Source organism: Armigeres subalbatus, unplaced genomic scaffold (assembly GCF_024139115.2).
Source record: "Armigeres subalbatus isolate Guangzhou_Male unplaced genomic scaffold, GZ_Asu_2 Contig111, whole genome shotgun sequence".
Lineage (NCBI taxonomy): Eukaryota > Metazoa > Arthropoda > Insecta > Diptera > Culicidae > Armigeres > Armigeres subalbatus.
In genome coordinates, this window is record NW_026941858.1 from 123561 (window position 1) to 147858 (window position 24298).

The window sequence follows — 24298 nt, forward strand, 5'->3', positions numbered from 1 at the left end:
TGCATGAACGGGATTGGTTGTTTTACTATTTCTAAACTGTTTGATAATTTTCATTAACAAATAGTTGATCGAATGGCTCAAAAATATTGGAAATCCATCGAGAAACGGCTGAGATATTAAGGTTCAAAGTCTATCACATTTTCGTGACGGTCTCCGATTTTCGCAATCGCAAAGTCTACCCCAATATATAAAAGACAGACATAGCCCTACGTCAAAAATGTTCGCTTCAAGAGCCATATTCTTTAAATTTTTGGGCAACAAACAGGAACTGGATCTTAAATGCTTCCAGAGTGGCACAATAAATAAAATGGATTGATAGATTAATTGTCAAGGCCTTTCAGATGGACGGCCGCAAAAAAAACCATTTTGCACCAGGGTTCTTATATCAGGGTTCACTCACTTAGACAGAAGATGGGAGAGACTAGCGCGGGGGTGAAAAATTCATTTTCAGTGCAAAACATAAACAAACTCGGTGGCTGCCCCATATAAAAATCCAAGATGGCTGAATCATGAAATTGGCATACTACTACACCTGTTTCTGTTCACCTTGTTTTGCACTAGATTACTTTGTTCAGATGAAGGCCTTTAACCTATGCGAAAATACGAGTTCAGCACGAAAGATCTTCCCACACAATATCCATGCTTGTATTTGAATAAGACGAGTTAGTTCCACCAAATTGGATTTATGATAAGTGCACATTCCACTAAAAAACGCTAAATGATTTTTTATCTTGCGTTGAAAGTTAATTTCGGCACATAAGCCACTCGTCTTCACAGATTTTAATTTTCAAAGGCTTATTCTTCCCAGAAGAGTTTCAAAGTTCTTGTTTTTTTAACACGATGTAACAAATCTAACTTTAGGTCGTCAATCAACAAGAAGGGCTGTAATGAGCCCAAAATACCGGAGAACGGGATTAAAGCCGAATTAACGATAACTTTCAACATACTTCTTTGTTCTATCCTACTTTTAACCAAAGGTTGTGACTAAGGTTTAGTTCTATCAAGATATTTATTCGAATGATAATAGTGTCTTATTCAGGCTCTCATTTTTTTTTCCAGAGTTTTCAGACACTGACATTCTAGTTGCACCTACTAAAAATAGCCGTTTATTTCTCCATAATGGTTTTGTCTATGGAATTAAACAGCCACTGTAATGGTAACAATTTAAGAGCCAATATGCATGTTGTACGTAGTTCCATTTTTCGCTATCAATCATAGGAAAAAGCATGCACCATGTCGTGATGTTGCTGTTTGGACAAGTGCTGAATACTTGCGGATACCACCCGAGATATAATCATCCATTTACATGGCGGCACTAATCAGCTCCCGACAGATGGTGGGGTGTTTTCGTTTAGAGCACGACCACCGTTCGACTAGTCAAACACACAGCCGCCCGCTCGTTCCTTATCGTTTGAGTCGGTAAATTTTCCTCCTTGGCTTAGTAGAGGCCATCGCCCTCCTCCATGCCCTACCATGTGTCATTCATGCGCAATCCGCACGGTGAAAATCAAGAAAAATAGCCATTTAAGCGCAAGACCGTTTCGCTGACTGACTGTATCCTGCGGCTTGCAGATGAATCGTTTGATATTCGTACCTACATTAGTCGATGGTAAACAATAGAATTGACGAACCGCTTTAAATACCAGACCTCGACAATGCAGCAACAAACCGGCAGCATATCAAATGCTAATAATCAACCGCTGCATACAGAACTGCCTGACGAGCGACGTGACGCGCGCGGTAACGGTGCGGTAATGCGCAAATGGCGGATTTCATAACGGCTCAAATGGTCGTTATTAGCGAAATTCTGGCGAGGCAGCCTCAAGGGAAATCATTAAGAACGTAGTAGGCTGCCAAGAGATTATTTTCTCGCTCTATGCGGTCGTAGTCTCGGCGTAAAAGGTGTAAAACTGTTGCTGCTGCATCGAGTCGAATAATGCCAGGCTTGACCGGCTTTCGAGGCTTGACTGCAGCTGACGATTACCGAACTAGCTACAGGATGCAGTACACATAATAAACATCTACAAATTTTCAATGTTACAAATTCATAGAAAATGAAAATTACTTTTAAATGAACGCATTTATCTACTTAAAACTCAATATGCAACCAAAGACCAAATTACGTTAATTGAATAATGAATTAAAAATTTTAAGTAGGTACCTACCTAATTTGCATCAAATAGCCTTCATATCGTTCTCATAATTTGTTTTATATGTGGGTCAATATGTATCAGGCAATTTACAATTGAATTATTGAAATTAAAAGGAAGATTACAATCTCGTCTTTTGGACATTCTACTGACAAACAAGCATTATTTTTTTTTGGTTTTTTAATTGACCTTATAAATTCAATAATACCGTCCACATTTTATTGACAATTCAAATCGACACGTTTAGCAAACATATTGAACCAAACCCAGTCTCCTACTTGATTGTATATTCAAGGAAGTCTCTGTTAGAGCCGCACGCCCACTTGACTCAATTAAGCTACTCACGCATCCATATCAAAATAATTCACGTTTTGCAGGTGCCTCCCATCGATAGAGAAACAATCGCAACAAATGTATCCACAAAACGATTATAACATCGCCATGTAATTTATCATTTTCTTTCATGCCTGCTTCACATTTTCCTCCGGCAACGACGCGTTAATTACACGTAACCTCATAATGCACTTAAGAAACGATTAATTCAAATCGGCCACTCGTCATCGTCTTCGAACGAGAGCATAGCTCAGTGTTGCCACATCTTGAGTCGTACATGGGTCTCAATTTGTGCCATTTGGGTTTGAGTTTGAAAAACAAAATCACGAGGCCAAAAAAAAATGGTTCCACACTATCAGCTATGATCGATGAACGACACAGAACTTGACTGAAAAAAGGGACAGGGGTCTCCCATGAAGCATTCTATGGTGCGTCATGAATAAGAAGTTTTAAAACTCGTATGATGTTCGTTACATGTTCCAGTAGATCTATATGTTATCGTATTTTGAAACCTTCCTTCACTAGAGGAATAATCTTTACAAAATCTTCGCACTGAACTGGATACTATTTATCAAAAAATACATTCATATTTGGCTAAAGCCAATTAAACTGTTTACGAATAGATAACATATTTCTTCGTCGCATTCCAGACGCAGACTTCATTGAAAAAAATTAATCATATCTACAATTGATCAATATCACTTTAAGTCATACTAGACAGCTGTTTGATTTCATTGAAAAAGTTATATTCTAGGAAAAATGTCTACTTCTAAAGAAGGAATCATATCCACAATTGCCATATTCAAACACGGAGACGGACAAACACCTACTTTTCAAGGAAGGATAACATCTACCCTTGCCTTAATCGGAGCTAGCGCCTCCTTTTAAAAAAATGGATTGTATCCACCATTGCACGGTGGAGTAGCTAGAACAAATGGCTGGCCAAAAACCATTTCTCGTTTTTCGAACTTTTGCATAGTATTATATTTTTAGAATATTCTTTAATATTATCTCCATTATGTGTCATCGATATTTTTACGTTTGGTCCTTATTAGTATTAATGACAACCTTTCAAAAATCATGTTAATTTGATGGTTTTTAGCGTGCCGTAAGACAAAAATCAGTTACCACTGCTGACTAATCTAAACAACACATATAACGTTAGGTTTATAGTACACAAAACATCATTTATAGACTGCCCTAGGACCTCCATGAGTTGAAATAAATTATATTTAACATTAAGATATTATTTCATAAACATAAATAGCATGGAGTTTTTGACATTTTTTAACAAACTTCATTATTAAAAAAGTAGAAGTACTCCATCGTATTCCGCTACGAGGTTGTACACACATAAAAATATAGACTTTCATCTTTCCATTGCGGGTTATAGATCATCCGCACACGTCCGCAAACGAATTTGCGAGTAACTTCAAAATAGGTTGTTTTCATATTTTCCGCCATTGTTTTCAACAGTATATAGGCAGAAAAATTCCGCAGATAACTTTTCTGGTTTTCGAGGCATTTGACTCATAGACATGATTGAATACAATAGTAACATACTCTTTTTTTGTTATTCATTCGTTCATTTGGTAGGCTCAAATGCTGTAGGGCGTTACGGAGCCGAATAAAAAAAACTTTTTAATACAATTTTGTAACCTAACCCTCAAATAATAATGTTAGTTTGGGACATCTACTGCTCATTTAAATTTCTACAAAGCATAGCGCATGCTCCATTATCTTTTATCTCCTTGCCACTAACCAATCTTATGAAAAATCTAAATATCAATTGTATTGAAATTGGCGATTGCATTGACAACAGATATGTAAATCTCGATATAACTTAAATACATCATAGTTGATATTATGTACACAGACAAACAGACATAACACATTGAACATTCACTCATCAAATTCATCGTCATTTAAACACTAACGACATCTGTTGATTTCAGTTAGTTGGGCAAATCACGAACCAGATGGCGGTAGCGAGCAAATGTCAAACTCGAGCAAATGTGTTATGTAGACAAGTTGAAGCAAAGAAATAATATGGGGTAGGGGATAAAACGGGCAAGTGCCACTTCAAGCTAAATATAATCAATTCGAATAAGCAGTCTACTTGGTCTTAAGTGAAGTAACCACACATAGGACCAAAACAGGAAATAGAAAGAAACATTTCCTCTCCAAAAATAATCGATCCTATGTTATTGTAAGATGACGATGATTCAAGCAAAAAGTTCATGAACGACCCATAAGGGTGCAAAAACAATAGCCAGACTTTTGTTTAATTAATTTCAAATTTTCCGATGCAACTGATGTTATGCGTGAGTAATCAGTGTTGATTGTACGTTCTGGGTAGCTTTCGCTGCTAAAAATATAATAAACTTGTGAAATGGGAGCTAAAAATTTAATGTTTTGTTTTGAATCGATTAATGTTTACCTTTCTGTAATAGGCCCTTATCAAATGCTACGTGAGATTTTTCATTTTTCACGTTTCCCACGAGAATTAAGGACAATAGTAAGTGAAAACATGAACTGTCATGGAGCTGTCGCTTCTGTTTATAATTTCATTTTTGAACATATCAAGAAAGGTCATTTATCACTGGTAGGTGAATTTGCACCTGTAAAAACGTTCGAAAATCGATTGTTACTATGTTTTTGCATCATAAATGCAAAACCTACCAGAAAACGCCGAAATATAATTTTGGCCAGGATTTTGGTCCAGTTACCCCTTAGTGCATTGCTTCATTTCTGGCAAACGCCTATTTTCAAAAAAGGGATCACATCCACCTTTGCCTTAATCTGGACAAGCGTCTACTTTAAAGGAAGGAATTACATATATCATTGTCTTAATCCGGGAAAGCGCCTTCTCTTGAAGAAGGGATCATATCCACAATTGCTTTAATCCTGCCAAACGCCTGTTTTTAAAGAAGGGATCACATTCACCATTGCCTTAATCTGGGCAAGTGTCTAAAGAATGAATGGAATCTTCCGTTATATTATTCCTGGCAAATGCCTACCTTGAATAAAAGGATCACATCCAGCTTTGCTTCATTTTAAAGAAGGGATCACATCAACCATTGCATTAATCCGGCCAAGCGCCTACTTTTAAAGAAAGAATTACATTAACCATTACCGTAATCCGGGAAGCGCCTTCTTTTGAAAAAGGGATCATATTCAGCATTGCTTTAATTCTGACAAACACCTACTTTTAAAGAACGGATCACATCCATCATTGCCTTAATCCAGGAAAGCGCTTTCTTTTGGAAAAGGGATCACATTCACCATGGCGTTATGAAAAGGGATCATATTCGTCACGGCGTTATGAATTATTGCGCAAACTGGGCAAACGCATGCATGGCAAATAGGAGATGAACAATTCTGGGGAATGGTGCATTTTGGCAAACGGCTTTTTGGGGAATGGTCCATTCTGGCAAATTGATTCTGGCAAAAAGCTTTCTGGCAAATGACTTTCTGGCGAATTTTTTTTTCGTTTTGTGAGTAATTAGCAGCTCTGTTCAAATAAAAATTGCTTAACACTAACGACTCCTTTTTGACCTGGGCCCATTTTTAAACATTTCAAATGTTTTAGACAGTTAAACAACCTAGATATTTTGAGTAGAAAATTATCGTGATTCGTAGCTAGTCTTACAGATTTTATATCTGCACGTTGCAATGATTTGGTTTGAATAGGAGCGTTTTGGATCATCTTCCCCTACAATGTAACATATCTGATGTAGAATCTGATATAAAGTTTGGCTTTTACAATAAATAGTTTAAAATACGGAAAAAGGTGAGTTAGAGGTGACAAGACCTCGGCAATTGTTTTTGTTAGATATGATCACCTTTGCAAAATAGAACACAATCTGTTAAATTTTTACAAATGGCAACACTACTTGGGACAACACCACTTATGTGCAACATCCTCTCTCGTTGCATTCGTATTTAATATCTCGATCAGATGACTTTGGCGGCTGTGTAGGTAATTGTATTAACATTGAGTGAATTCTTTTTTATTGCTATAATTTCCTTTTGCGCTCTTCATTTCATAACACACGGGCACTCCGTAATTGGTTCAATGTTGCTACAAAATGCCCCACATTTGATAAGCATAACTAATCATAATGATGGTCGGTTGATTGTGCTTTTTTTTGCCTATGGAAGATTGAAAAAAATCTCAGGTGTAAACGGCTAGCAACGCTTTGTAAACACAACTGGTGAGTGTGAGTGTAAAGTTTCTACACGGGAACCCAATTATCGAAACCTAATCGTTCTGGCTAATAGTGGGAACATGTGTAAAGAAAATCACGAACGGGTCGAGAACGATGCGTTCTGCTGAACACAATAGGTGGATAATCTGCTGGGTAAAACAATCGGGGAATGCGAAAATAAAAAACCGAGTTTTCCAGTTTCCACGCGCTAGACTGAGCAGAGCCCAGGCCATGATAATAAGAATGGTTGGAGTTGTTAACCGTCTAGACAAGGTGAGCGTAATTGTGATTTTTATGAATCGTATCTAATAGCGGTTAACGGAAGCGGATTTGGGTTACCGGGGCAATCTAGTTCTGGGGCTAAAAAATTAGGTACAGAAGATTTGGTGAATTTCGGAGGATGAAAATTAAATTCTTCTAAAATGGATTCAGAGTGTTGGGTGTGTTATGACTTTGAGTGTTGACAAGAAACTCGAGTAAATTAAGTGCGATGCATGATCATGAAACTTAACTTCATGTGTAGATTTTCGCAGTATTTCAGCGTCTGCAATGCAGAGAGCAAGACATGATTAGCCTTCACACCGATAGAGAAGTGCCAGCTTATGAGTGTACATTTGGCTCTGGGGATCTACTTTCGAGTAAGGGATCACATCCGTCATTGACTTAGTCCAGAAAAACGCCCACATAAAAAAATATTGATTCCCGTAGCTTGATTCCGGACAAACACCTACTTTTGAAGAATGGATTAAATCTAAAATTGTCTCCATCCAGGCAGACACCTACTTTCGATGAAGGAATCACACCCACCATTGCCTTACCCCAAACCAACGCCCGGGATTAAATTCATCACATAATTTCAGGAAAACTCCTCATTTCAAAATTCAAAAGACGAATCACATCCATTTCCCATTGCGTTAATCCGAGCAAGCGCCTAGTTTTAATGAAGGGATCACATCCACCATTGCCTTAATCCTGTTGAGCACCTACTTTTAAAGAAAGAGTCACATCCACCATCACCTTATGCCGAGCACATGGCTTCATTTGACAAAATCACATCCAGAATTGCCGTAATTCGAGCAAGTGCCTACTTTTAGAGAAGGAATCACATCCACTATTGCCTTAATCCAGGCAAGCGTCTACTATTAAAGAAAGGATCACATTCATCATTGTCTTAATCCGGGCATGCACCTATTTCTAAATAAGTGATGACTTCCACCACTTTATTATCCCGGCGAGCTCCTTCTTTTAAAAAAGGGGTCATATCCACCATCACCTTATGCCCGCCAATGTCTTTTTTGAAGAAAAGAGCATATCCACCATTGCCTTAATCCGAGCAAGTGCCTAGTTTTAAAAGAGAGAGTTTTAAAGAAGGGATCTTATCCACCCTTTCCACTTAATGCGGGCGATCGCCAACTTGTAAAGAAGAGTCACTAAGGACTGTTCAGTTTATAAAGAGGACACTTTGTATTGTCGATGTTTTTTAAACCATCAATCTTTTTCGAAATCTGTTTTCTTTTCGTTGAATATATTATCTGACCTTCTAGAAATGAAATCCAATTATCAACGAAACAATTCTAGCTCAGAAATTTGGGATATTAATAACAATCTCAATTTATTGAATTTTCAACAGCTCCAACCGTTTATATTCCGTTTTCGGGCTGCCACAGGCTCTACTGTTTCTAGATATCGACAAATCATTGACAGTGTGTTTTTTCCCGATCTTCTTGATGATTTTGTTGACATGCCGATTTATAATTTTCTTACAAACTGTCAATTTTGCTTATAAAAAAATCTGTTGGGAAGCTTATGTTTACGCGAAATTCGAGAAGCTTTGACAATAGGCGCCATTTTGTTGGATTTAAACTGTTTTATCTCTTTTCAAAAATTACAGTTGATTGACAGTGTATTATAATCTACGATAAAGCAAACTCCATCGAAATTGACCAATCTGACTCTGTAATATCGTTATGAAAAAGTGTCCTCTCAATAAACTGAACAGTCCTTATTGCCTATAGGGCCGTGCAAATGCCTTTTTTATGAAAAGATCACGATCACATTCACTATTACCTTTATCCGAGCAAGCGCCTACTTTTAAAAAAGAGATTGCATCCACCATGGAAGGAATCACCATCATTGCATAAACACAGGCAAATGCATCCCGATGGATGCTTTATTTCCAATGGAGAGATAACATTTATCATTGCTTCATACTCGGCAAATGCATGCTGTCTTCGAAAGGATTATGTCTTTTTAATATTATTATCCAACTGTGTTATATTCATTATTCCGGTTTTTTCAGCACCAGTTAGTCTAGTAGCAGGGTTCGTAATGCTCACTCAATCTCAGGAGCACATGATTTTCCATCACGAAAGTTTTCGGGGAGAAATCGCTTTTCGGGAAAGAAAAACAGCCTGGTGAGTGAAAACAATTTTTCGCTCACTTCGATTGCCGCCAAACGTTGGTTTGCTCTTTTTCTTTCATATTCGAGTCTTTTCGTGGCATCATCAATGCAAATGGTAGTAGCTTATGTGGAACAAATAACTTAACGCTTTCATACAGATAGCGTGGTGGTGTGGCTAAAGTAAGCGCATCCCCACAGCTATTGTTGTTACTATTCTGGGTTCGAATCCCGGCGCGGCCATACAATTTTGTAATTGTTCTGCGATAATTCTCGCGAAAAGTGAGTGAGAGGTAAAAGTAATGAAACGAAAAGAGATTTCCATCTAATAGGCAAGATTTTCGTTTATCTTCCAATGCAAATTCTAGAGAAAAGATTGATGGGTGAAAGATGATCCTCAACATAAACAACGAAACAAGATTTTCCCTTGGCCCGAAAAACGCTTGCTTTGGTCTCATTGAAATGAAAAGTCGAAACCCTGCTAGTAGCTAATTTTATGAACACAAAAAAAATATGCCGTATGTCCGTTATGCCAAATGACCCTCACCTTTGTCACTGTTCCCAATTATGCCAAATGTCCGTTATGCCAAATGACTATTATGCCAAATGGTCTTTATGCCAAAAAGCCTCATGCCAAATGACCCGATCTGCAGAGAGCAGGACGTTATTAGCCTTCACACCGATAGAGAAGTGCCAGTAAGGACAATAATAATAATATTAATAATATTAACAATAGCCCTTACCGCCCTACAAAAACCAAGAGAAAGTTACCAAATTGATAAAAAGAGATTTGATGAAGGAGTCCTTCTAAGAAGCAAATCCTTCTAAGAATCCCACCGTTCTGAGTAAAAACCATCCGAGAAACGCCATTGTTCACTGCTAGGTTCCGTTATTGGCTTGATTCGGTAGTGTTATCGCCAACGGTCGGTCTCATCCTGATCGGTTGAAACGGAGCGTGGCGAGAAGAAGTGTAGAATCTCCCAAAGTAACTCCGGTATTATCCGGTTAAGTTTGTGGCGAGAAAAGTTACTCTTTAGCGTCCAACTTGGGGCTTTTTGCTCGATCTCAATCAAGAGTGTCGTTTTAACTACTGGCGGCGCCAGAGTGCTGGTAATGGTGGGACACCTGCGTTTATGACGTAATCAGTTCATTTATAATTTGGCGTTAGAAGAAAGAACTAAAACTGATGCATTTGTTTGAGAAACTGCAATCAGTACTGGAATTTCTCATTTTCAATAAGAGATGTCACGCGATGTTTACATATCTGCCTCTTTCAAAATCTATTGAAAAGCAATATCTGCTTTATTTTTGTGTTTATTTTCAGTTTCAACTCGGCGAGTTAAAGAAGTATGATCAATTTTTCGACTAGTCACTATTTTTCGCATGTATCTATTAAAATAACTTGGAAATTTAAACTCTAAAATAGAGCACAACATCCTATCATGACTGCCTTTCATGCGAAATTGATCAAAGTACCCACGATTCTTTCATTTGGTCGCCTGAAATAGAAAAAGACGCTTTGCTCTCTGTCTTATGACGATCACGATCTTTTCCAATACTGACTGCAATATCCATTTTAAACAATATCGAGAAAACAACGAAAAACTGTTTTCGAACAAATTGGCACCAAATCTTATGATTTTTTCGAAATAGATCAATAGTTTTGATAAAAGTCAACATCCTGGGGCACTTCCAGTTTGAAAATTGCAAGCATATTGCTTTTCAAAGTGTGTGTACATATAAAGTTTCTCAAATTGGTCCAAGAATGTCTTTGGTCATTCCTCCAAGTATTTTTTTAAATTAATTAATTTTCCGTTTTTCTCCATAAAATCCTCTGGAAATTACTTCGGAGATAAATCTAGAAATGAATTAAGACATTCCTTCGAAAGTTCAAAGAAACCTTTCTTAGAAAATTTCGAAAATTTCTTCAGGAATTCCTTTACGAATACTTTGAGAATTTTTTACAGAAATTCTTTCGAAATTCCTTGGATTTTTGTTTCGGAAATGCCTAAGGAAAATCTTTCGGATATCTCTCAGGTATACCTACAGAAATTATTTAAGGGATACCTTCGGCGTTTTATTTAGAATTTTTTTTTTTGTAAGAGTTCTAAGAATTTCTTCCTACAGTTTTCGAAGGAATTTCATTAGGAATACTGGAAGAATAAAGAAAAATAAATCTGGAAAAAATTGCTAAAGCAATTTCTTAAAAAAAATCGCAGTTTCCGATGTAATTTTTAAAAGAATTTCCGAAGCAATGTAGGACTTTTTAATTAAGGAGCACCTTGAGGTGAAAATTATTTTGAGCTTTAAGTGGAATGTCTTCACTTGTCATAAGACGAGTTCTTACGAGTTCCACCACTTGTGGTGTGGGTTTCCGACGATGTTTTGAATAAATTCATGAAACATCAAATGGATGATTACTGAAGAAATTCCGAAGAAACTTCTGCAGTAAATTTCCAAAGAATTCTCGAAAAGATCCGAAGAAGTATGATGGTGGATCGAGTGCTATCCCGATATTTTTGTTTTTTTTTCTTAATTTCAGATTCAAAACAGGGTTTTGTTTTACTACTATCAGGGTTTTCGGAAAAATTCCCGGAAAAAATCCTGGCAGAGTTCCCGAAAGAATTCTTTCAGATGGTCCTGAAGGAATTCTTTAGAATTAAAAATTCCATTTGGTAATTTTAGAAATTCCATTACAAATTCTTTCGTGGATTCCTTAAATAATTCTTTAGGAAATTCCTTCAATAATTCGTTTAGAAATTATTGTCCAAAATCTATTCAGGTTGGATTTCTTCAGTAAATCCTCCATATAAAGCCTGTCCACTAGAGTGATTCAAATTTTGACTTTTTTGTACCCCGATTGAACGCTTAAACGATTGAATTTGCCATTTAAATAATCCTCCTAAATTTTTAGCTGATTTGATTTTAATTTGACTGTGCACACGTCATTTGAAGTTTGTATGAAAATTACTATGGAAATCGACATTGATGTAAAAGATCGTTCCGTGAGGTGGCCCATGAACTATTTGAATATAAGCAACACGTCGACTTCATAGAACACTTTCTAAGCTGAAAGACAGTTGTTGTTGCGAAGCGATTTGACTTTTGTAAGCAAAGTTATGTATAAAGCAAAAATGCTCATTATTGATATTGATGTTATTCTTTTACGTGTTAAATTGAATTTCCCACGATTCAGTGTTTCCTTAATAACTTTTCTTGTAAGCATCAAATCGTTTCGCAACAAAGATGAGCTGCTTCCTTGCTAAATTTGCTATGTAGCCAATGTATTCATATGTTTTTGAAGCTTATTGGGAATCGTTGTGGAGCGTTTTGCCTAAAAGTTACTGTTTTCATATTGATTTTCATACAAACTTCATATTGCGCGTGCTCACTCAAATTACAACCAAATTGGCTAAAAATTTAGGATGATTGTTGAAATAGCAAATGTAATCGTTTAAGCACAGGGGAGCGAAAAAGTCAAAATTTGAATCAGTCTACTGTCCACGTTAAATTTCGGACACCCATCTTCCAACGCGATTTTTAAATATTTTTACAAACTACGGAGACAATACATTTATATGACAACCTAATCTCTCCGGTTTATGTGCTGCTTTCAGCATGTTTTAGCTCACGTCTAAAATTTGAAAAATTTAGCTCACGTCTGAAATGGCGACGAATCGATTGAATATCATCGAACTGTCCGAAATCTAACCATCCATCTTAACCAGTCCATTTGAATATTTCTCCATAGATTCTATCGTAAATGAAATTCGTTTCAAAATTCCTCTAGGAATTATTCTGCAAATAGGAAATCCTAAAGGAACTTTCGGAGTTGTTTGTAAAGGATATTTTAAAGGAATTTTGTAAGACATTCCTCAAGAGTTCTCAACATAATTCCCAAATGAAATTTACGAAGCATACATAAAAGAAATTCTAAAGGATTTTGTGAAGATATTTTCAAAAGGATGCTCAAAGAAAATTCCGAAGGAATTTCAAAAGAAAAAGTGATTTCTGTGAATAAAAATACGGAAGAATGACTGAAGAAACACCCAAAACAATATTCGAAAGAATTCCTGGGGTAAGTTCTGAAGAAATTCCTGACAGAAATTTCCAAGAATTTCTTCCTAGAATTTCCAAAGGGATTTGTTGAGAAAGTACAGGCAAAAATTTTAAAATTCATTCTAAAAATTCTTTAAAAAATCGAAAGTATTCTTAAAACAAGGTTCATAGGTGTTGCAGGTACTGAAAAAAATCCATAAAATGGAACACTCGAAAGTTTCTTAAAATTCCTTCTTTAAATTTTCAAAAAAAATATTTAGGCTATAGATAGTGGAATATATAGATGAGCGAAGATAAATCCTCTGTCTCTAAACGAACTGTCAAACGTGTCTCCAAACGAGCATGCAAAACGATCTCAATGGAAATGTTAAGGGCTGTGACGTCATATGCGCGCGTGCACGGTCAAACAAATCGACTCAGCCATGCTTTCGCTCATCTATAGATTCTTCTATATCTATAATTTAGACGGAAACAAATATTTAAAAACAATATGTCTCCACCCCCCCCCCCCTCCCCTTTGTTATGTTTTGGTCTTAAAAACCTGTTTCATCATTCGCGCGACCTAAACGGCGCAAAAATTATTATTATTTTCAACATCTTTCAGTCGCAATCAAGTTAATGATTAAACATTCACAAGACCAAAGTTAAGTACTAAGGAAGTTTTCAATAACCATCTCTCAAAATGATTCGGTCAATTTGAATACAAAAACAAAAATGTTGACCTACATTTGCAACGATATAAACCATATATAAAAATGAATGAAGAAATACATGCATGAAATGATGAATACCATTCTGATAAAATTTATAAAAAGACACAAACTGAATACAAAATTTAAATTTGTTTCCGAGCCTTGCTTAACCTTCTGTCTGTGCTCAAAAAGACTTACGTTGTCTGTGCTCTGGGGTCATATTGACCACAAAATTGAAATTGCTATAACTTTTTTATTGTTTGGCCAATTTTGGTCTTTTGGAGCTGTTTCGAAAGATAATTTAATCATCTTTCAGTAACTTTCAGTAACAGGTTCTTTAATCATCTTTCGTAACCAAAGATTGACTATTGGTGGGCGAGTACATCACGGGGAGGGGTTTTAGTGAACAAGGGTACAAAAACAGTGATTTTTTATGATTATTTTACTTATTTTCAAAAATCCTACCCATTTTGAGCTGCACCTTTTTTTAAAAAGGTTATGCAGGAATGCGTGTGCTTTGGCATGAGGCGTTGATAAGTTTAGAACTTGGCCGTCAGGTGGTGGTATATTTGATTCATTATTATAGCCAATATTTGGAAACGACCTGAAAGATGATTACATAATCTTTCGAAACAGCCCCAAAAATCCAAAATTGGCCAAACATTAAAAAAGTTATAGCTGTTTCAATTTGGGGTCAATTTGACCCCAGCGCACAGACAACGTAAGTTTTTTGAAAAAAGTACACTGTAGCGCATATTTTCTAAGATTTTTCAAGCGAATTTGCAATTAGGAGACAGATCTCGGCGAGTTTTACCAAACTACCAAAAATTAGGAGAATCGGTTGAAAACTAAAGAAATGGCAGCCACTCAAGATGGCCTGGGGTCATATTGACCCCAGAGCACAGACAAAAGGTTAATATGCGACTTGTCATATTCATTGGCAAACTTTTCATTTCAGTTCTCCTAAACCATTGATTGAAGAAAGAAAAGCTATGCCAAAATCATATAATATAGTAATTTATCGGTAAACAAATTCTCGAATCTGTAAAATAACAATATGGCGAGTTCTCGATAATCAACAAAGTCGATCAAAACTGCTCGTTCTTTTGATCCCAAAAGATGCTGAAAAAACGTTCAAAATACGTGTTTTAATTGTTAGTTATAATTATTAGGATATATTTTCTAACCAAACAAATGTCAAAAAATGGACATGTTATGACCATGCTTATAATATCATCCTGTGGACATGTTTTATGTTACGGGATTGTAGAGTAAAACATCTTGAATAACCCATCAAATGCCAAAAATCAACATGTTATCAGCAAATCGTAAGATTGTAGTGCAAAACATCTTCAATGATCAAACTGCTCTATGTTTTGCAAAAACCTCTTCATAGCTCTCTTCGAACATAACATGTTTTGTATTTTCTCTTGCCGACCTTAATTCAACATGATTCTTAGATCTTCGCTAATAATGATGATTTTGGTTTCTTTGGAAAGTCCAAATTATTTTATACCTTTACCTTTCTTCAAAAATTCCTTCAGAAGTTCCCTCGGAAATTCTTCTAGGCGTTCCATCGAGATTTCCTTTACAAATTATTTAACGAATTTTATTCCGAAATTCTTTTAGAAATTCCTTCGGAAAATCTTTTGTAAATTCCATTGAAACTTTGTTTGGAATTTTTCCGGAAAAAAACCCTAACGTAAATTGTTTCACAAAAATCTTTAAAAAAAATCTTTTAGAGAATTCCTTTCATAAATTTCTTTAGAGTTCCTTTGGAAATTTCCCTGAGGAATTCCTGCCAAAATTGAATTGAACTCCTTCAATTTTTTTTAATGAATTGTGTCAGCAATTATTTTAGGATTTTCTCAAACACATTCTCCCAGTAATACCTTAAGAAATCCCTTCCGAAACTCTAAGAAGAAATTCTTGGAATTCCTTCGCAAATTGACAGCGTACGGCTATTGCGTCTAAGTGTAGTAGCGCTCGGCTTTGTCCCGCACACTCAGAGGATAATATGTGACGGATCGCCGTCAGGTTTCCACCGATAGGCGTTGAAAATTTCTCATATTTCATAAATGTTCTGTCTATCTCAAATGCATGCAACATTCCTCCAATGATTCCGATGAGAATCATTTAGTGATTCCGATGAAAACGTTCCAGGGGTTCCGACGAGAATCTCCAGAGATTTCGACGGGAATCCTCCAAGCATACCGAAGAGAACCTCCAGGGATTCTGAAGACAATCCACCAGAGATTCCGACGGGAATGTTCCAGGATTGCAATGAGAATCTTATAGGGATCCTCCATTCTCCATGAATTTCAACAGGAATATTCCAGGAAATTGTTCCAGGGATTCCGACGGGAATGTTCCAAAAATCCGACGGAAAAGTTTCAGGGATTCCAATGAGAATCTTCTAGAGATTCCGAATGGAATCCTCCAGGAATTCCGACGGGTATGTTTCAGGGATTTCGTAGGCAATGTTCAAGAAATGTAGAAGCAAATCACAAAAGGATTCCAAAGCATTCTGTCGAGGGATCCCGTAGCTAAGGGTATGCCATAACACACTTTTTCCTAACGAAACGAAACGAAACGAAACGAAACGAAACTTGAAATCTCTATGTTGATCCGAAACGCAGCGAAACGAAATATAGATTTACTTTCGAGACTTCGAAACGATACGAAATCAAGGTCCATTTAATTCGAAATTTTACGAAACGAAACGAATTTTTTTTTTCGCGGAATTTTTATTGAATTGGCTTCACATTATATAGGGGAAAAGACGGCTTTGGCAGGTTTTGTTCTTTGGCAGGGGGTTTTTGTCTACCGAATTTTATGAAATTTGGCCACAATACTCTTTGATATGAAAATAATGTTTTGGCCAAATTTAAGCATAATCAGTCTTAAAAAAAAATAAAAGAACAAAACCTGCCAAAACCGTCATTCCCCCTACGCAATTCTGATTTCATTTTATCGAAGTCAAATAACTGCTTTGCGACCAATAGAGTTATAGTAACAGAAGAAGCAGCCTGTTATAAATTTCCGCATTAATTAATGCAAAGATTTCATTTTTTATACAGTGCACATTGGGCCACAGAGCGGAGCTAGCCCGACAAAATACTTTGGAGCTTAGGGGATGCGTAATTTTGAGTTGGTGTTTTCGGAAGAGTGTCGTGTTTTGAAAAAATATGAAGCCCAGCGTCGATCATTAGCTCAAATTTTCGCCGCATAGGTGGCGCTGCGATACAAACTTTTTTGTTTTACGGTTTAGAGCTTAGGTGTCTTCGGCAAAGTTGTAGAACGTGGAAAAATAATTATAGTTGCCGAAGACACCTAAGCTGTATACCTTCTATTTGCAGAGATATAGTAAAAATTGTAAAATTTCAATTTTTTTCCGATTTTTTTGGACTACTTTCGAAAAATGTAAAAAATAACATATTAAAACCTAGTAGTCTGTCACAGTCGATAGTGCTCATGGCTTATGCAAGAGTTTTTGATATTTCATAAAGTTGAAATAGAAATATTAACCTGAATATTGAAACATTCTTTTTTTTTATATCAAATATATTAAATAGTTTTAAAGTTTGGTATAAAAGTAGCATTAGTGGGTCAAAGCAAACAATAATGAATTATTCATGGCTAACCAAGAAATCGAGTTTGCAAACACAATACACTTCAGTTGCCTTCTATTACCTTTCCCAGACTTCATCTTTCATTGGAAATCAATTATTCATCAATTGTGTATGCATCTCTCAAGACTTTGAGTTTACGAAGTCTAGTTCTCTGACCAGCATCATCAAACTACTTTCTTGGTCGTCCGGCTGTTTTTTTGTGAGATACTGTTGGGGAAATTGAATTTTGAGTCTAGCCATTTTGAATGTTTACGATAGAACAAAACGTTCATGCGATGACTTTTGGAGTAACGTTCATCGAAAGATGTTTTCAGCTTACGAAGCGATTTCATGAGGTTTTTTTCACATGCTTGGCCTTTAGACGCATTAACTTTCCTCGCCACATACAAAGCTACATTATCCAGCGACTGCTTCTTGAGAAACAACTCGACAACTGTTCGTATGGTGATAACTGATATACTAATTAATGTATAATATGTAAAAACTGATTAAAATAACTTACCTTGAGCCATATCGATTATCGGATAAAAGCAAAAAACCACATTCGCTATAATTTTTAACAAGAAAAGCACAATTAATGAAGATGAAGTGTTTTGATTTTGAAATCTCACCTGCATAACCCTCGGTAAATATGTATACTAAGATCAACAGCATACGCTTTGCCTACTACGATTCTTAATCGGTATGTTGTGGCAAAGATTTGCAGAACACGTTACCGTGCATCGATTATTAACATAAACTATAATTGGGTTGTTTAGGGGTATATATGTTTTTACATATTTTGAATCTGCATAAAAAACTGAGCCTAACCTCAATTTTTCAGAATTTTTAGAGCCCCGGAACTATTTTTAATTTGCATTTTAAATTTATATGGGACTAAAAAAATGTTCTTATGCTGCATGGGCCAACTGTCATTCTATGAATGTTAGTGTAATTCTATCGATTGAAATGGCTTATTGTTTGCTGTATAAACATGTAAATAAAAAGTTTTCAAACAAAAAAAAATTTTGGAGATCAGCTTAGCATGCTCTTTATGTTAGACTATAAAAAATCTCATATTTTTCTTTGCTAAACAACCCAATTGAACATCCTAGTAGTAGGACTGAATTTCTCGTAAACAAATATATATGACTAAAAATTTCAATCATGTTATGCGTTTAGATTGCATTAACTTATTGAAATCGACTGTTTAATCTTTATCCGATGATTTGTAGCTAAATGTGTTTTGTTACTCGATAAAAATATGGACTACTCTGATCGGTTCCTTTATCTTAATATGATAGTTTAATGTTTCGAATTCAATAACTTCCCTAACTCTATGATACTTTTATACCAAGTTACAGTAAAAACAACTCAAGTTGTGTAAATCAGTTAGTTCTGTCGCGTGTGATTAGTTTTTTTTTACAATTTTGGATAAAATAGTGCGAAAAATTCAAAAATCAATGAAATTTTACAATTTTAACTATATCTCAGCAATTTGAAGACATAGTGCTTAGGTGTCTTCGGCAACTACAGTTATTTTTTTACGTTCTTCAACTTTGCCGAAGACACCAAAGCTCTAAAATGTAAAACAAAAAAGTTTGTATCGCAGCGCCACCTATGCGGCGAAAATTTGTACTAATGCGAGACGCTGAGCTTCATATTTTTTCAAAACACGACACTCTTCCAAAGACACCAACTCAAAATTACGCATCCTCTAAGCTCCAAGGTATTTTGTCGGGCTAGCTCCGCCCCGTGGCCCAGTGTGCAGTGGGATACTCATTCGTATATCCACATCTACCGGGCGTATACGCAGATGAAGAATTGTTAACCCTTATGCGGCCAACAAAAAAAAACACACGTGGATGGCCGACAGGGTACCCGTGTTCCCATAAATTGATATTCTCATAACTTCAACAATTTTCAACCGATTTTGATAATTTTGACAGTTTTGGAAACAGAAACTTATATACTTTTTGCTCATTGTCAAGGTTTACAGCTTATGCCCATGGTTATAAAAGAAATCTTTGAAGTAAGGCTTAAGAGTCTACACGCGTAACTAAAACCATTCAACCAGTTTCAAATATGCTACAACCTCTTTGCGCTTCTTAGAATTGAAGGTGTTCACAGTATATGCTTCGGGTAATGCAAAAATCCCTGAAATGAGGTCTTAGTCATCCGAGAAATCTCTGGAGTAAAGCCTAAAGATCTACTCGCGTAACCAAAGGCCTATTATGCAAATTCAAATACGGTACATGCTCTTTGTGGTATTTAGCATAGAATGCGTTCACATTATATGTTCCGAGTCATCCAAGAAATCTCTGGAGTAAGGCCTTAAGGTCTACACTCGTAACCATGGGCCTATGGACTTGTCTCAAAAGTGGTACATGCTCTTTGCGCATCTTGAAATCAAATGTGATCACTACATATGTTCTGCGCTATCGAAGAAATCTCTCGGATAAGTCTTCTGGCACCTTCATTGCATATGTTCATGGTCATCCAAGAAAACCCTGGAAAAGGCCTTCAGGTCTACACGCGTAACCAGAGATCTTTTAGATTGTTTCAAAACTGGTACATGCCCTTTGTGGTTCATAGAATAGAACGCCTTTATTGCTTATGTTCATGGTCATCCAAGAAAACCCTGGAAAAGGCCTTAAGATCTACACGTGTAACCAAAGATCTTTCAGGTTTTTTCAAAAGTGTTACATGCCCTTTGTGGTACATAGAATAGATTACGTCCATTGCATAGGTTCATGGTCATCCAAGAAAACCCTGGAATAGGCCTTTAAATCTGCATGTGTACTCAGAGATCTTTTCGCTTGTTTCAAAAGTGGTACATGCCCTTTGTGGTACATAGAATAGAATACGTCCATTGCATATGTTTATGGTCTTCCAAGAAAATGCTAGAATAGGCCTCAGGATCTTCACACGTAACCAGATACCTTTCGGATTGTTTCAAAAGTGGCATATACCCTTTGTGGTACATAGAATATACCCCTTTCATTGCATATGTTCATGGGTATCCGAGAGAACACTTGAACAATCCTCAAGAACTTCACGCGTAACCAGAGTTCTTTCGGCCTATTTGAATAGTTATACACCCAGGTTTTTTTTTTTACACGGTTTGGTTTTGGTCGTTTAAGACCTTCAGAGTCAATGAATCAATGAGTTAACCCCACCAAAAAATTCACAAAAAATCAAAGAAAATTCAGGGGGTATTTGAAAAGCTGTATAAGTTCAGGTTAACCGAGAAATTAATGAAATCCAACCAGGGTGTACATGCCTCTTATGGTACGTAGAATAGAATGCACCCATTTCAAATGTTTATGGTCATCCAAGAAAACCCTGAAGTAAGGCATTAGAATCTACTCCAGAGATATATCAGCCTGTTTTAAATTTGGTACATGCCTTTGGGGTCCATGAATAAAATGCGTTCTAGGCATATGCCAATGGTCATCCTAGAAATTTATGGAGTAAGACTTCTAGGCTTTCACGAATATCTAGAGGGTCTTTACGGTCACTCCTTACGGAATCCAAGTTTCAAAGTGCTCACGTTTTCGGGGGCACACCACTCGATACGGAAGCAACACACAACTGTAATTTTTATTATTTCACGCATGCTGCGATGCAGCAAAGCTAAATCAGCAAAAATGGCAGTTGTGTGCCGCCTCCGTATCGATTGGTGTGTCCCCGAAAACGTGAGCACTTTGAAACTTGGATTCCGTGAGGAGTGTCCTTAATCTAATTTTAATATGGTACATGATCTTTGTGATATTAGCCCGTGTTTTCCCTCACGTTCTCGGCGTGAAGTTGTATCGTTCCAATTTATTTACATTTTGCATTTCCAAAGAATAGACAATTTCATATTAGTGATATGAATGAAGTTGGTATTCTACCAACAAGAACAAGACAACAATAACTACTTGGAATGCTAATATATCAAGATGAGGTTTCACATCTTGTTTATTCTTCAATAACTGCCCAGAGCTAATAACAACAACTTGAACTACTTGAAATGCAAACATATACCAATAGCCTTCCGTTCGTGGAATATTAGACATAGAGCAATACACCATTAGGCAAAATTGTAAAGGGGAAATAACGCTAGAAGTACGCCATACAACACATTTCGGAATTCCACCTCTGGAATGAGTTATTTGCTGAATACTAAATGATAACAAAATGATAAGTTCAATCCCTGATTTTGTCACTCCCAGATTTTGTCTACTCCTGATTATGCCTAACCCGAGTTTATCACGTTTTCGACCCAATTTCGACAAAAAAAATACGGATTCCATTCACGTATTTTGACTTGCCTTCATTACGAAGCCCACGACAATGAAAATAACTACTTAAAATACAAACATATACCAAGAAGGGGTCTCACAACTTGTTTATTTCAAATAACTGCCTCAATTAAGGAGGTTGATCCATCGACCTTGACTCTATTTCATAGACTACCTGGTGTTCAAGACAACAACAAGAACTACTTGGAATACAAACATATACCAAGATGGGGTCACAAAACTTGTTTATTCTTCGATAACTGCCTCCATTATGGAGATTGATCTACAGAACTTCGGTGGGGTTTGATCCCACGAAACCAGTACGCTAGACAGGTGTTTTCCCTACTAAGCTACGAAGGACCTCCGTCGTCCTCCGCAGCTTAGCGGGTACTGATGAAACCAAATTCACAGCACCGGGCATGTCGTCGAACTCTCGCAATACATTCTCAGAACTAACTCTCTCATATAAGTTTTTGTACAATGCAAACCACGTAGGATGAGTATTTAGTATTATCTGGCCCCTACACACTTGCTTCATCACCAACGGCGCTCGATGTAGTAGGGTTGTGTGAGATTGTGCCAGTTGGTCGTCAGATCTCAACCGGACCACATAAGCGAAGAGAAATCGCCTTTCGAGTTCAGTACATTCAAAGTTAATTGCCTATGTTCCGTGTATTGAGCTACCCGGAGTGGAAATTAATTACTATGTCTGAAACTCGATTATGCATATGCACAACATGTGATAGATTAAGTTTAGAAAAGATATTGAAGGAAAACCGCTACCTTCCGTCCCTCCTAGTTATTCTTCAATAACTGCATCCGTTACCAAGGTCGAACCTCATACCTTGTCACTATGGAGTTCGTAGACTACCTGGAGTCCTCGACATATGCCAATAAGGGGTCACACAACTTGTTTATTCTTCGATAACTGCCTCCATAACGGAGATTGATTTAAAGACCTTGACTATGTGGAGTTCGTAGACTACCTGGAACTTACGACAAGAACAGGAACTACTTGGAATACAAACATATATCAAGAAGGGGTCATATAACTTGTTCATTCTCCGATAACTGCCATCTACAACGGAGATTGATCCGAAGACCTTGACTGTATGGTGTTCGTAGACTACCTGGATCTCACGACAACAACAAGAACTACATGAAAAACAGATATTTATCAAGAAGGGGTCACACAACTTGTTCATTCTTCAATAACTGCCTCCATTACGGAGGTTGATCCACAGACCTTGAATTTATGGAGTTTGTAGACTACCTGGAACCAATGACAACAACAAGAATTACTTGGAATACAAACAAATACCAAGAAGGGGTCACACAACTTGTTTATTCATCAATAACTGCCTCCGTTACTTAAGTTGATCCACAGATCTTGACTCTACGGAGTTCGTAGACTACCTGGAGCCCACGACAACAACAAGAACTACTTGGAATACAAACATATGCCAAGAAGGGGTCACGCAACTTGTTTATTCTACGTTAACTGCCTCCATTACGGAGATTGATCCGAAGACCTTGACTGTATGGAGTTCGTAGACTACCTGGAATCAATGACAGAAACAAGAACTACTTAGAATGCAAAAATGTTTTAAGGAAAGTTCATTGGATTACTGTGAAAGCATTATATGCTAAGCACCATAAAGAGCATTTACCGTTTTTGAATTTACACGATAGACCTGTGGTTACGTTAGCAGACCATAAGATCTTATTCCAGGGATTTTTTGGATGACTTAGGCCTTACTCCATGTGTTTTGGAGACCCAGATTATATACTATGAACACCGAGAAGCGCAATGAGCATGTAATATATTTGGAACTGGTTGATAGTCCTTTGGTTACGTGTGTAGACTCTTAAGCCTTACTTCAAAGATTTCTTGTATAACCATGGACAAAAGCTGAAAACCTTGACAATGGGCAAAAAGTATATGAGTTTCTGTTTCCAAAACTGTCAAAATTATCTAAATCGGTTGAAAATTGTTAAAGTTATGAAAATATCAATTTATGGGAACACGGGTACCCTGTCGGCCATCCACGTGGTAAAAATAATCAGATGCCCCTCCCCACGTCCCTCCTCACTGTATCAACGTGATTTTCTCACAGATGCTACATTTTATGGAGTTCTTAGATGTCACCGAGTTTCAGCTTTCAGCTTTAAAAATTCATTGAAATATCACCACTTGAATTTGAAAAAGGAACACGGGTACCCCGTCGGCCGCATAAGGGTTAATAACATGAATTTGCTTACTAGTAGAATCCTCTGCACCTTTCTAAAATGCATAAAGATATGTATTTCAGAAATGTGATCGCAAAGTTTTTAGGTTTTTAGTTTGCCAGGTGTGAAAGAATAATTTTACCTTTCTCATACTTAAAATTGTACCAAAAGGCTATCATTTCCTTCCAAATTCGACCTTTTTATAGGAGGCTCGGAGACCCACAGTCATGTACAATCAGCATGACGAACTGCTATTAGGAAAGAAAAATTAGTTCGACACTAATTGTTATTGAAGACCGAGGAATGCTCTGCATCTCTGTGAGCGCCAC

The 24298-nt window shown here is 36.8% G+C and overlaps 1 protein-coding gene across 10 annotated transcripts in view; it reads right to left on the reverse strand.

The window, feature by feature from the left end:
* LOC134202242 (bicaudal D-related protein homolog) overlaps positions 1-24298 on the reverse strand; it is a 147350-nt gene that overhangs the window by 64226 nt on the left and 58826 nt on the right. The gene's annotated exons all lie outside the window — the stretch shown is intronic.